This window comes from Palaemon carinicauda, chromosome 8 (genome assembly GCF_036898095.1).
Source record: "Palaemon carinicauda isolate YSFRI2023 chromosome 8, ASM3689809v2, whole genome shotgun sequence".
Classification (NCBI taxonomy): domain Eukaryota; kingdom Metazoa; phylum Arthropoda; class Malacostraca; order Decapoda; family Palaemonidae; genus Palaemon; species Palaemon carinicauda.
In genome coordinates, this window is record NC_090732.1 from 72435157 (window position 1) to 72450563 (window position 15407).

A 15407-nucleotide genomic window follows, 5' to 3' on the forward strand; every position below is an offset into this window, starting at 1 on the left:
TCGTCTTCATATGGTGATAAATACCGTGCTTGGCAGGAACCGTGGACGTTTGGCGAAGTTCTGGACGGAAAACTTCCAGTTACGACGTGAGGAGGTGGGCGTAGGCATCCGTGGGTGCGCTGATGTGGAGAGCGAGGTTAGAGGGGGCGGGTTGAAGAGGTGTCGTCAAGGACGAGTCTGCGTTGACCAATCGTCGGTGGGCGACATCGACCAGAAGGTGGAAATGAGAGAGGAAATCCGCACCGAGGATTGGCATTGTGACGTCAGCAACGAGAAACTTCCAATTGAATTTACCGTTTCCGAACGATAATGTGAGGTTCTCGTAACCGTAGGTGGTTATCGCAGATCCGTTGGCAGCTACCAAGCGGACATCGGCAGATGTAGACAGACTACGTCGTGCCTTGAAGAGTTTCCTTTGCAAAAGAGAACGACAAGCACCCGTGTCTACCAAAAATCGCACGCCCGTTCCTGCATCCTGTAAAAAGAAAAGATTAGAAACACGGGAGGCCACCGCCACAAGCGATGGCCTACTTACACGTTTTTTGGCCACTGACAATCCTTGGCACATTTCTTCGCGGTTGCCCCGAATCTGAAGTGGTAGTAGCAAAACTGCGGCGGATGGGAGGTAGTAAGTGGCTGTAGAAGTCGTTCGTTGGGGCGCGAGCAATTGGTGGGTGGTGGGCGGCTTTGTCGCCGTTTCGGCACGTCACGGGGTAGGCGTGTATGTCCTACGGCATTCATGTCAGCTTCGGTTGACGTTTAATAGGCATCCTCGTCGTCAGGGGTGGAGGCATTGATGGAGGTCTTGAAGTGGCTGTCCATAAGGGCGTCGGCTTTGGTCATCAAGTCCTTCATGGGTAAACTATCGACATCGGGTATGGCAGCGCGTACAGGTTCGGGTAAACGGCGTATCCAAAGGGCACGAAGTAGGTTCACCTCACGAGGAGAGCCATCTGCGGCAGGTTGAGGGCGAGCGATACTGGTCATTTCCCTGAGGGCAAGTGAAGCCCTTTGGTCCCCCAACGGTTGTTGCGAGAGCTGAAAAAGCTTTGCTATACGGGCGGCTGGCAAAGGCGAGTACTGCTGCAGAAGGTATGTTTTGAGGGCGTCATATGCTATTGGGGTATCTCCTTGTTCACAAAGCCAGTCGGATATTTCTGGGAAGGTGTCCTCAGGTATCGCCGCGAGAACATAATCCGCTTTGGTGGTTGAGCGAGTCACGCCCCTGATACGAAACTGGACTTCTGCACGCTGAAACCAAGCAAACGCCTCTCCGCTGGCAAACGATGAAAGTTTGAATGGAGCGGCCGCAGCACCAACTGCCGTAGAGTCCGCCATAGTACAACGATGAAGGGGCGAGGGGGTGGGGGTGGAAGGCGGTGGGAGCGAGTCGACTTCCGGGGTCACCAATGTGACGGGCCGAGAGAAAGTTATGAACTCAAAGGCAGGATGCAATCAACTGAGTTGTTTATTAAGGAACACTCTCCTTTATATACAAAACCTCAAGGCAGCAGGACATAACCTGTTTGAGAGACAGACAATGTTACAGAGCAAAACCGGAGACATGATCATTCAGGTTCTTTTTAGTGCGAGGGAAGAGCGCAGATACAAGCATAATATATACAAAATAATTATGGTACAGTGTTCAGGAATCCTGGGCAGCTTCTCAAAAAGTTGGTGGCCAGCCGCACCCGTATCCGGTTTAATCTCAACAAAAGTAAACTGGACATTGGTCTAGTGGATGGAATCGGGTGGTAAGAAAGGTAAGACTGGTTTGCACTCTTCCAAATCCGGGAGAGGCTTACCCTCACAAAAGGCTAACTCCATTGATGTAGCTCTTTGAAACAAAGTGGAAAACCACTTTGCCCAGGCCCACAAAGGAGGCCAAGGTCTTACTAAAGGCGACAATCTGTAAATTAATACCCGCTGCCGTCATCATTGCTGCGTGCAACAAGGTAGCTAGGAGTGCCAAACCTTATATCAAGGCAACTCCTCTTTCTTCTCCAAGGCCTGGATCTCTTCACATGAGGCCTTGAAGACCATCACCTGGTATTACTAATTCCCCTCCATGAAGGCTTTCTTGTTAGCCATAAGTACCAGATGTATTGTAGTATATAAGGTACTCGGGAACTGGGGGGCTCCATGAGCCTAGCAGAAGATGTTGGGAGGAGAAACGGGCAGGAACAGCCCCCATCACGGAAGAAGCATTCGTAACCGTAGATCGGGAGACCGATGTTATAGTGGAGGCGAAATTGGTAGACACCACTGAATCCTTGATGAGATCAGACTACCTCATCCTCTTACCCGGATGCGAAGGTACCGCAGGAAGAAAATGCAGGCATCATCGGAGGTATCCTCCAAGACCCATCCGGAGTGAAGTAAATCCTCACAAACACTGCAATCCTGATGGTCCTAGTACAATACACGGCCTTTCATCTTCCAACACTTCACATGTGTGCAGCAAATATCGAGACCACGGGGATGCCTCATAGCCCTGACACAAGTCTGCACTCAACAGTGTATCTCTGTATAGGCACCGCCTGTAAGGAGAAAAGGGTTCAAGTGAGTACTATATTCTCTAGCAGACACCAAAAGCCAAAAGAAATGGGTCATTAACACTCCATGTTAACAATTGAGGGAATGGTAATCCCCAAATAGTGAGTAAATGCAATGGGTAAGAAAAAAGGAGATAAATTACAAAATGTTCATTCCCCTAAAAAGAACGTGATTGGAAAAATTAGCCCCCTAAAGATCCGTTACTATAGGCCCAAAAAAGGGGAAAAAGGTGTGGGGAAATACTCATGGAAAGAACCGTTGCTCCTATATATCCGCACAGAAATGGCCAAATTGAGGGCACCGGTACAGGTAAACTTAATCATTAAGCAATCGATGCATTGATTAATGAGCAAGAGTCTGAAGCAACCCGGGAGTTATAAAAGCAAGGTGATAACCTCAATAGAAAAAACTCAGGAGGGGTAACTAGCCTATTGAGTTACCAACCATCTACTCAATCCAAACCCTCAAAGGGAAATGGACAAATTGGTAGAAAACCAATAACAATATGTATTGGTTATTCAATGCAGGGGCCTAGAACCCTTTCGTAGGAGTTCCCAGGCCCAACCTACATAAAGAAGCCTCAATCGTTGAATGAGTAAGGCTTTTATGTTAACCTGCAGTAGAATTCACCTACAGTAAGTAGAGAACTCATGTTAGTTATGTAAAACGGTCTCAGATAAAAAACGGGCAGAAAGGTATATGTCCTAAAGGTACCGGCGTTGCCGGAAGTACTGACAACGCCAGAGGAGAACGGCAATGCCGCCAACATCTTATGTGCCCTAAGGCACTGGTACCGATATCCACACCCATAGACTAGTACTAACCCTGCCGTCAGTGGCAATAGTGCCCAAGGGAGGCGGAGATAATGGTCAATGGTTTCCGCAGAAACACCTTGCCAAAAGAGAGGCAGTGTCACCAGTGGCGGCACAGCCGTAAGCAGAGACGTATCGCCAGAACGGGTACTATAAAACAGATTTTGACGTAGGAAAAATCTATGTTTGGGTGTCGAAAGGTAGCGAAATAACCGTTATTCTGGTGCTGCCATAGGCATGTACGCCAGATATACCTGCATTGCCGGAAGCACCGGCATCGCTAGGGGGTAAAAGCATTGCCGGCAGCCTCCTATGTGACTTAAGGCGCTGGCACAGTCAACCCTTCCTACAGGCTAGTACTAGCCTCGCCGCCAGTAACGGCAACACCGTTAGTGGCAAAAGTGCTTTGGGCGGAGGAGACAAACGGCAATGGTTCCTGCAGAAAACACCATGCCGTACCGGAAGGCAGCGCTGCTAGTGGAGGCACTGCCACAAGCAGCACGCATAGCTAGTACAGGTACAATAGGATAGTGTGCCAGCAACTTTGCCGCCACGGCAAAGTCGCCGGCACCGGCACTGTCATCAGTCTGATAGCTCACCCCCAGGGAGAAGCACGCCGACGGCCATGGAAGGTCAGATCCCAGAGGGAACCAACTCCCAACATGAACAAAAGCAAAAAACACAGCAACATAATGATAAAATTCATGCAATGTCCATCCCGGAAAGACTAGGATCAAAAGAGAGTTGACGACATGGAGAAGCTATACCCATGCATCAAAATAAATGCCACGCCATCAGAGACAGTAGCTGCCGTCCGATCGAGAAATCTTAGAGGCTAAGAAGTAACGGCAGTACATGTAAGTTGGCGCACTGACATGATGAAATCACCCTTTGCAAAGGGGAGTTCTAAAAGACTGCGCAGTCCTAGCACGAGAGATCACGAGTGAATGCAGAATGGCTAAGCCTAATAGGTCGATGCCACAGGTCAATCGAAAAATCCTAGAGGCTATGATGGAACGGCAGAGCAGGTAAGTCGAAACACCGACAAGTAGAGATCACCCTTCGCAAAGGGGAACTCCAAAAAAATGCACAGTCCAACCATGGGAGATCAAGAATGTATGTAGCATGGTGGCCCAACGGATTTACCGACGAGGGCTAATCTAATCGCCACCAGGGCTAGGCTAAGTCTAAAAGTTCAATGCTGCAGGTCAATCGAGAAATCCCAGAGGCTTGATAGAACGGCAGTACAGGAAAGTCTGCACACAGACAAGAGGAGCTCACCCTTCATAAAGGGGAGCTCTAAAGGACTGCACAGTCCTAGCATGGGAGATCATGAACGAATGCAGCATGACGGACCAACGGATTTGCCAACGAGGGCTAAGCTAAGACTAATAGGCCGAAAAAACGGATTTTGAGCAAAGCGAAAAATCTATTTTCGGGTGATATGGCCATGTCGTCCTGATGGAAGGTTACTAGGCAGCTTTCTAAGGGATTTTTGGCTACAGTGATACTCCTAAAGAATTGACCACAGGTCTCCAGAATTCTAACTTCTGGCGCAAGTATCCTTAATATAACTCTTAAGGATATCGCATATCATCAGGGGACATATTTCTTGATACGACACCTAGCAATCTTCATCCAGAATAGAGTTTTCGCTTTGAGGGGGAAGAGTGGCGAAATTGAAGGGGAGCCGTTATCAAGGTTACTCGTTGAATCCCCTCCCGGTACCACTACGGCGAACTATTCCTTGTTGCAATTAATTATGGATAGTCGCAGATAGAGTAGTTTTGGGTGGGGACTTTGTTACATAGATGTATACTCCTTTTTAGAAAGGAGGGAGGGTCTATCAGGACGACATGGCCATATCACCCAAAAATAGAGTTTTCGCTTTCTCAAAATCCAGTTTTTGGGCTCAGCCATGTCGTCCTGATGGAAGTTTACCAAAGAATTACTTGACAGTACTACAGTATATCTGTGGGTTTGTATAAGTGCCTTTACTTTGACTCAGTTCTTTATATGGTCTCCCAGACCAAATATATGTATGACATTACAGTTATTTGTCATATCCACTAAGTTTGGAACTAACCTAGGGCTTCCTGCCCCCTGCAGGGAAATTGTCAATACAGACTATAAAGCGTCAAAGTTGTATTTCGTAGGAATAAGGTGGAACTCTTTAGCGATTACTAGGTTGTTCTTACAGAGGTATACTGACAAGTATTTTTATTTTTAGGGAAATAAAAGGCTCTGGAATATTTATTCAATTTAATGTAGGACGAATGAGATGCAAATACATTTCATGCATTTATTTGTATATACAAAAATAAATACAACAATGAATGTATTATAAATAGAATCTTTTAACAATTCAACATCTTCAAGGTATATATATATATATATATATATATATATATATATATATATATATATATATATATATATATATATATATATATATATATATATATATATATATATATATATATATATCTGTAACCTGTAAGGGAAGAAATGCATATATGGGTTAATCACAGGTGCCACTCAGTATTGTGAAATTATTAGATTGATTTCACTTAGATGTTGGATATGTTTTAACACTGTACGAATGTTCACACGGCACTGGTGTTATTGATTAGATTCTACACCTATATAAAACAGTCCGAGATTCACTATAGTGATCTCCACTAATGGGTATTACACTAAAAGATGCTAATACCTGTTCACCCCGTATACTGTTAAGTCCCAAACAGTTCACTGTTCATTACAGCACTAGACGACAGGTTTTATGACACTACCTGCCACCACCACAAAGTGTTTTATTACATGCCCCTGCTTCGCGTAAGGTTTATAAAAGGCTCTAGAGGATTTCCAACCAGTATATGAGAGGAGTCTATCAACGTCCATATGCTGAAAAAAGTTCAGCGAGGAAGCAATTTTTCTAGGATCGTGACCTGTGGGTGTACTGTCAGGATCTGCTCTGCGAATAAAGTAGGTGATTTTGCCCTCAGTTGTTTTAGGGATAAGTTTGATCCTGGGGTTTTGCCTAGGAAGAGCTGTCCTTCCTTGAAGCCTGAAGTTCTTCGAAGATAGACCTTAAGACACTCTACTGCACATAGAGAGACATCTTCCTTCAGAGGGCAGATTCTCCAAGGACCGCACCTTTTGGTGGGTAGCTCGTTTCTGGCGAGAAAGGTAGGATTGGGAAAGAGATTCAGTTCTCCCTCTTCTGTGAACTGAATATGGCCCTCGTTTCTAGATAGGGCCACTATTTCACTAACTCTAGCCCCTGAGGCTATAGCAAATAAGAATATCACTTTCTGTGTTAGATCCTTTAGGGTACAATCTTCGTTGTTCAAGTTTAAGCGTAGTGCAAGACTTTGTCCAAGGACCATGATATGGGCTCTGGAGGGGTTGCTAGTTTAAGTCTAATGCATGCTTTCGGAATCTTATTGAAGATTTCGTTCGACAGGTCCACCTGGAAGGCGTAGAGAAGAGGTTTAGTCAAAGCTGACTTACACGTAGTTATCATGGTGGAAGCCAGGCTTTGCTCATAAAGGTGGATGAAGAAGGAAAGGCAGAAGTCTATCGAGATTTCAGCCGGCCTGTTTGCTTTGACAAAGGAGACTCACTTCTTCCACGACGATTCATATTGTCTTCTGGTTGACTTTGAATTGTATTCTTCTATAAAGATGATGTTGTATTTTCAGATCCCGAACCTTTTCTTGTCTGCTAAGGCGAGAAAATCATGAGATGTAGGTTTTGGGTTCTCGATGATGAAGCATAGACAGTCGACTTCTGAACCAGTTGGGATAGAACTGGGTTCGGTAGGGGAAACAGCCTCAGCTTCAGTTCTATCACTAGAGGGAACCAATTGCTCTTAGGCCATTTGGGGGCCAATACTGCTGCTGTCCCCTTGAAGGATCTCAGCTTGTTGAGGACCTTCAGTAGGAGATTTTCTGGAGGGAACAGATAGATATGATTCCATCTGTTCCAATCGAGGGACATAGCGTCCCTCGCTTCTTCCCGAGGGTCCTCGTATGGGGCCACATATCGAGGTAGTTTTTTGTTGTCGCTCGTAGCGAAGAGGTCGATCTGCAGTTCCGGGATTTTTTCCAAGATGAAGGAAAATGAGTCTGCGTCTAGGGACCATTCTGACTCTACCGGTTTTCGCCTGGATAGAGCGTCCGCCGTCATATTGCGGAACCCTTGTAGGTGAACTGCTAAGTGCCATCTTTTCTTTCTTGCCAAGCAAAAGATGGCCAACATCACGTTATTGATGTAGGGCGATCTCGAGCCTTGTCGGTTCAGACATTTCACTATCCCGTCACAGACCAAGACCGACTTGACGTGGGCTGATCTGTGAGGAGACAGTTTCTACTATGTTAGGAAGACTGCCATGGCTTCAAAAAAGTTAATGTGAAAGGTCTTGAACTGGTGTGACCAGTTCCCTTGTACTTTCCTTTGATGGGAATGACCTCCCCATCCTTCCTTCCGGTGAGGCATCTGTGTGGATGACTACTGACGGTTGAGGTGGTTGTAAGGGAATTGTCCTTGCTAGGCTCTTGACCTTTGACAATGGCCTCAGAAGCGATTGCAGTAAGGTCGGTGTCGATCTCTGTTGATCTCTTTGAGCGTTTGATGCCTATCTTCTCCAGACTCCTGACACATTCTTCAGTTGTGCTTTCAGCACTGGGTCTGTTACTGCTGCGAACTGGAGAGAGCCCAGTACTCTTTCCTGTTGGTGTCTTGAAATCTTGTTGGATTTCAGTAGTCTCTTGACAGAACCCACAATCTCTCTCCTCTTCTTTAGTGGAATGGAGAGGCAGTGTGACTGTAAGTTCCAATGGATTCCTAACCCTTGAAACTCTTGAGCTAGAAAGAGGCGAGACTTCTTGTAGTTGATCTTAAAGCCCAGATGGTTCAGGAACTGGATCACCATCGTGGCTGCCTGCAGACAAGCAGTCTTGGATGCTGCCCACACCAGCCAGTCGTCCAGGTATGCTGCTACCTGAATGCCTTCTAAGCGTAGCTGTTGTAAGATTGTATCCGCAAGTTTTGTGAATATCCTTGGGGCTATGTTTAGTCCAAAGGGCATGGCTGTGTCTTCTGCAAGGTCTATTGAGACTGTGCACGTCCCTTTCGGTAACAGGGTCCTTATGTGTTTTAAGGTTAACATCTGGAACTTGTTGCTCTCAATGAACTTGTTAAGTGGAGACAAGTCCAGAATGACTCTGAGTTTGTCCAAGTCTTTCTTGGGAACACAAAACAGCCTTCCCTGGAATTTGATTGAATTTGCTTTCCTTATAACCTTTTGGTTCAAGAGTTCTAAGGTATATTCCAATAAGGGGGTGGAGTGTTGGAAGAATTGAGGAAATGAAGGTGGAGTTTAGTTCCATTTCCACCCTAGTCCATTCTTGATTAGGCCGTGGGCCCAGGGATCGAAGGTCCAACGATCCCAAAAGTGGAAGAGTCTTCCTCCGACCTGGAGCATCTCATTGCTTAAATGATCCGGAGGGTTTGTTACCCTGACCACGTCCTCTTCTACCCCTTGAAGGGTTTCTTGAGGAGCCTCTTCTAGATCCTCTACCTTTAGGGCAAAAGGTAGTGGTGTGCCTCTCAAAGCCTGGGTTAAAGGCTGGTGACTGAGCTACTAACTGCTGAGGTACCATCTGGAATGTGGTTTGCGGCTGGGCAACTATTTGGGGCACTGTGGTCATGGTAACAGTGGGATGCTGTGCAGGTTTACGAGGTATTCGTGGCTTCTTCGTCTTCCTGTTCTTGGGTTAGGGACCAGTGTCAGAGAATGATTTCCTCTTGGAAGACATGCCTCACTTTTGGAAAAGGTTCCTATTCTCCGTGGCAACTTTAGCAACTACCTCTTGGACTGCTTCCTTTGGGAAGAGGTCTTTGCCCCAGATACATGAAGTAATCAACTTCCTGGGCTCGTGCTTGACCGTTGCGTTGGCAAACACGTGGTCTCTACAGGCCCTCCTAGCCCTCCCGAAAGCATACACGTCCTTTTGTTAGGGTAGCCATGTGCCTCTTGGCTAGGACCGTGTACATATCTGGGGTACTTGAGATGCCTGCGCACATCTCCATGCAGTTCTGGAGAGACAGAGAGGCAGCTAGTCTCTCTTTTGTCTCCTGTTTCCTTCGCAGAAGAAAATCCAACAACTTCGGACGGTTCTCATTGAACTGCTGTCCTGCTATATCTGGATCCAGTTTCGAGATTGAGAAGGTTAGATGGACCTCGTTCCAATCCTTCTTGCCAGTAGACAGGGCTAGAAACAATGGTTTACACTCCTCTAGCGTAGGGCATGGTTTGTCCGCATCAACTGCTTTTAGCACGCAGTGGAGAGCCTTAGCCGTAAAGGGAAAGGCTCTGGAGGAATGAGCAAGGAAGGTAGGGTGCCTCTTGCTCAAAACAGAAACTTTCGAATTCGTATAGCCGGCTTTCTTCAGGCTACTCTTCAAGAGAGCCTGTGCCTTGTCATGATCAACGACCATGACCTCCTTATGTTCCGTCTCTTCTTTAGATGCAGGTTCGTACTTCAATTTCATGAAGCATTCCAGGTAAGCCAAAATGTTCGGCCAGAATTGGAGATCGTCAAGGGGTATGGTTCCCATCTTCTCAGAGACGTAGAGTTCCCCATTCATCATGGGCAAGTCTGTTGAGGGGTTGGGGCTGAAGAGGTTGACGGCACAGGTGGATATGCCGTCACACACAGTAGAGGGTCTTCCGTCACTCTCGATACGGACCATTCTTCCTCCTCGGGTGGCTAGGCCACCCCTTCTTCAGGGTCTTCTTGAAGAAGATACTTTTCGGTGTCCGAGGACACATCTGATATCCTTTCCTGATGGATGTCGATGTCTTCTAAAGCCTTGTTAATGTCAGCCTCTATCGTCAGTTGTATGAAGGGAGGCTCGACCTGTGCCTGAGGCACAACCGCGTCAGATGTTGCCTTAAGGAACAGAAGGCTTCTCATTGTTTCGCTTGGTAGGTAAGGTCCCGGAGAGTTCTTCTTGAACCGTCTTACCCACATTCGAAGCGTTTTCCTCGCAGTATCCCTCGACTCCGCCATCTTGGGATCACCAAAACCCTCGGACATCAAGGCCGAGCAGATGGTGCAACCCTTCGGATCCCAATACCTTAGGGTTTCAGTTGCGATGGAGCAGGGGGCATGAAACCTCCACATCTTGTGGCCACAAAAACCACTGCTTTTGTGGTTGCAGTACATAACTGCGCACTTCACCTTAGCCTCCTCCTGTAAGGAAAGAAAGAGTGAAATGAGTATGGGGTAATTTATCATGCTGATAAATATATTCACATGCATTAAATAGTAATCATTACTATTATAATTATAGCTTAGGAAAGTAAGCTAGAAAGGAAATTGGAAAGATACATATCTGTTTCCTGTCCAGGCAATTGCTGTGACCTCCCTCAATATTAATATTTTAAAATTTCCTTATTAGGGAAATACAGGGTGGAATAGCTCTAGTACTTAGACCTGAAGTCAGTGTATACTAGCACTAAATCCCCCACAAGTGAAATATTAATACTGTATGGTAAAAAAATTTGTGTTCTGATGATTTAGGATGCATCAGAATGTTGAAGGAATGCTCCACCTCAACATTTACTTAGCTGTCTCAACAATGGACTGTGAAAGGATACACAGAGTATGTTGGAAAATCATACTACTGTATGTTATATACTGTAGTTTTCTAACTGCTGTATTAGCTATACTGCAGGAATACTGGCTACTGTATAATCGTATACTGTAGTTCTGCTGGTATACTACCGGGCTATGCTAGTACCTGGCGGCACTAGAGCAGAGAGAGAGAAGGAATGAAGAGAAGGACTACCGTATTATTATAGTTTAGTACAATAATTAGGGTTGTAGGGACTACTGTCTCTACTGCCTTCTTTCCAGAATGAGGATTCAAATGGAAGGGGAGAGAATGTAATAATTCTAGCTTTCATCCAACCACAATATCTGTTGCCGGCTGCACTGCCGGTTACAGGGTTTGTGGATGGCAGTCCAAGGAAGGAATGAAGAATACTCAAAGTTGTAATGGGTATCCCACCGGCAGCCGTCATGGCCGGCTCAACCTTTCCCGGCGCCTTGCTGCCGTTAGGGGGGAAGGTCGAAGCGGCAATAAACTGCCTTTTTGGGCTCAGCCATGTCGTCCTGATGGAAGGTTCCTTTAGGCAGCTTTCTAAGGGATATTTAGCTACAGATATACTCCCTGAGAATTGACCATAGGTCTCCAGAATTCTAACTCCTGGTGCGAGTATCCTTAAGAAAATTCTTAAGGATATCGCATAATATCAGGGGACGTATTTCTTGATACGACACATGGCAATCTTCACCCTGAATAGAGTTTTCGCTCTGAGGGGGAAGAGTGGCAAAAATGAAGGAGAGCCGTCATCAAGGCTACCCGGTGGATCCCCTTCCCGTACTACTACAGGGCCACACATGGCAACTCATTCCTTTTAGAGTAGCGAATTAAGCACGGTGTATCTCCCACTTGCTCTCGGTGTTTTGTTACTATTCCTGGATATATTCTCCAGCATCTTCATCCTCTGGAAAGTTGAGTATTTAATCTTTCCTGTGAAAATTTTTAGCTCACTTCTCACAGTTAAATTAGCATAATTTAGATATGTTTTTCGGAGTATAGCCATTCACCGGAGGCGCCATTTTGGACGCTGTCGTACGCTTTAATGAATTATAGCTATTTAGACAAATTATACTTGTGAAGACAAGATCATGCATGTATATTTCCTCTTCTGTGAAATGCTTCGATCGTGTACAATAGGGCCTCGATGATGTAGCATAGCCGAGATCCCGACTCGCGTTGGGGTAGCCTAATGCGTTTTAGTATACTTTCGTACATTATCCACGTTTACCCTCTTATATCGTTCTATCAATTCAGTCAGATAGCATATCTCCTAGAAACTACTTATATAATTCGATACTCGTCTCTTTTAGAGATTTTAGGATAACCCTACCTTCCCTCTGAGTGCCGCCATTAGGCGACATCCCTATCTTGGTCTTGCCATAGAGTAGTGTACTCCGGCTTGACTAGGCTAGTGTTTCTGTCTTCTCTCTTTGCCGGTAAGTATCCCGGCTTTGATTACGACAGTAGCAGAGTATTCAGTCTTGTTGTCGGCAACTCTACTGACGGGGGACTAGTCATTCCACTGCCGGTTCACAGTTGCAGGCATAGGAAGCCCGGCTTCCCTAGCCCACAACCGAAAGTGGTAGTACGATTGCAGCCACCTTCTTCCTTGTGGTCTAGAAGACTGTGTCTTATATCCGGCAAGGCCTTAGGCTGAAAAATAGTTATTCCTCTGCCGCCTAGGACAGCGCCAGTATAGAAACTATGTTTCTGAGTTTGTAGCCGATAGTGGAAGGCAAAATATAAGACCCTTTTCCCTTCCACTTTCTGTCCTTTAATGATGGCCTAGCTGTCACAACATCTAAGGCCAGTATTCTACAATCTCCCCGCTTGCCGGGTGGATTGTGATGCCGGCCGGGCTCCTACAAAGGCGGCTTGATTGCCGCTTCGACCTTCTCCCTAACGGAAGCAAGGCTCCGGGAAAGCTTGTGCCAGACATGACGGCTGCCAGTGGGAGAGCCTTATAACTTTGAGTATTCTTCAGTCCTCTCTTGGACTGCCATCCACAAACCCTGTGACCAGCAGAGCAGCCGGCAACAGATACTGTGGCTGGATGGAAGCTAGAATAATTACATTCCCCCCTTCCATTTGAATCCTCATTCTGGAAGAAGGCAGTAGGGACAGTAGTTCTTACAACCCTAGTTATTGTACTAAAATATAATAATACGGTAGCCCTTCTAACCACGCTTTCTCTCTCTCTGTCGGCTAGTGCCGCCAGGTACTAGCCTAGCCAGCAGCAAGCCGGCAGAACTAGAGTATAAGATTATGGTGTAGCCAGTATTTCTGCAGTATAGTACATACTGCAGTTAGAAAACTATAGTATATAATATACAGTAGTATAATTTTCAACATATTCTGTGTGTCCTTTCACAGTCCATTGTTCAGACCGCTAAATAATGTCTAAGTGAAGTATTCCTTCAATATCCTGATGAGCCATAGGTCATCAAAACATAATATCCTTACCCTACAATATTAATATTCCATTATGGAATGGTTAGTGCTAGTATACACTAACTTCAGCTCTAGAATTTAGAGCTCTTCCACCCTAGATTTCCCTAATAAGGAAATTCTAAATATTAATATTGAGGGAGGTCACAGAAATTGCCTGGACAGGAGACACAGATATGTGTCTTTCCTATTTTCCTTTCTAGCTTACTATCCTAAGCAATAATGATAATAGTAAGTGCTAATTTAATGCATGAATTTAACTTATCAGTGTGATAAATTACCCCATACTCATTTCACCTTTTTCTTTCTTTACAGGAGGAGGCCAAGGTTAAGTGTGAGGTGATCTTCTGTAACCACAAGAGTAAGGACTTTTGTGGTCACACCATGTGCAGGTCTCATGACCCCTGCTCTATCGCGACTAAAACCTTGAGATATTGGGATCCTATGGATTGCAACGTCTGCTAGGCCTTGATGACCGAGGGTTTGGCGATCCAAAAATGATGGAGTCAGTGGATACTGTGAGGGAAACGCTTAGGAAGTGGGTACGAGGGTTCCAAAAGAACTCTCCGGGACCGTACCTACCAAGCGAGTTGATGAGAAGCCTGCTGCTCCCGAAGGCAAGAGCTGATGCCGTCGTACCTCAGGCAGGACCCGGACCTCCCTGATACAACTTGCAATAGAGGCCGATAACAATGAGGCTTTACAAGGCATGGACATCCATCAGGAGAGGATGTCGGGAGTGTTCTCGGACACCGAAAAGGGTCTCCTTCAAGAGGACCCTGAAAAAGAGGTGGCCCAACCACCTGGAGAAGAAGATGATCTTGAGTCGACAGAAGTGGAGGACCCTCTTCAGTCTGTGTCGGCATTTCAGCCTGTGCTGTTAACTTTTTGGGCTCCAACCCCTCAACTAGACCCGCTGGGCCAAGTGGTTGTGGCCCAGATCCAGCAACTAGTTCACTCCCTACATAACAAAAACGAAGATATGAGGAAGGAATTCCGGGAAGCATCCCGCGTAGTTGCTTCTCGTGGGTCATACAAGCAACCCAAAGTGTCTGACCTGCCACCCTGCTCCAAAACCAATCCCTGAAGGTATGCAAAGTTCATGCCCATGATGAATGGGAAACTCTACATTTCGTAGAAGATGGGGGCCTTACCCCAGGACGACATTCAATTCTGGCCAAACCTTTCGGCTTACCCGGAATGTTTCATCCGGCTGAAGAGTGACTCGGCGTCTAAGGAAGAGATGGAACCCAAGGAAGTCATGGTTTTCGACCACAACAAGGCACAGGCTCTCTTGACAAGTAACCTAAAGAAGGCAGGATATACCAACTCCAAAGTTTCCGCGTTGAGCAAGAAGCACCCTACCTTTCTTGCTCCTTCATCCAGAGCTTTCCCCTTCTCGTCGAAAGCTCTCCACAGTGTGCTTAAAGCAGTTGATGCAGGCAAACCATATCCTACGCTAGAGGAGTGTAGGCCATTGTCTCTGGCCTTGCCCACGGGTGAGAAGGATTGGAACGAGGTCCACCTAACCTTCTCAGTATCGAAGCTCAACGCGGACATTGCAGGACAGCAGTTCAGTGAGAACCTTCCGAAGCTGTCGGACTTTCTCCTGAGAAGAGAACAGGAGACAAAGGAGAGACTAGCCACCTCCCTGTCCCTCCAGAACTGCATGGAGATGTGTGCATGCATTACAAGCACCCCAGACATATATACAGCCCTAGCCAAGATGCACATGGCTACCTTAGTTAAGGACTTGTATGCTTTTGTGAAGGCCAGGAGGGCCTGCAGAGAGTTTGTGTTTGCCAATGCAACAGTCAAACACGAGCCCAGGAAGTTGATCACTTCCTGTATCTGGGGCAAGGACCTCTTCCCAAAGGAAGTAGTTCAAGAGGTAGTCACCAAAACCACCTTGGA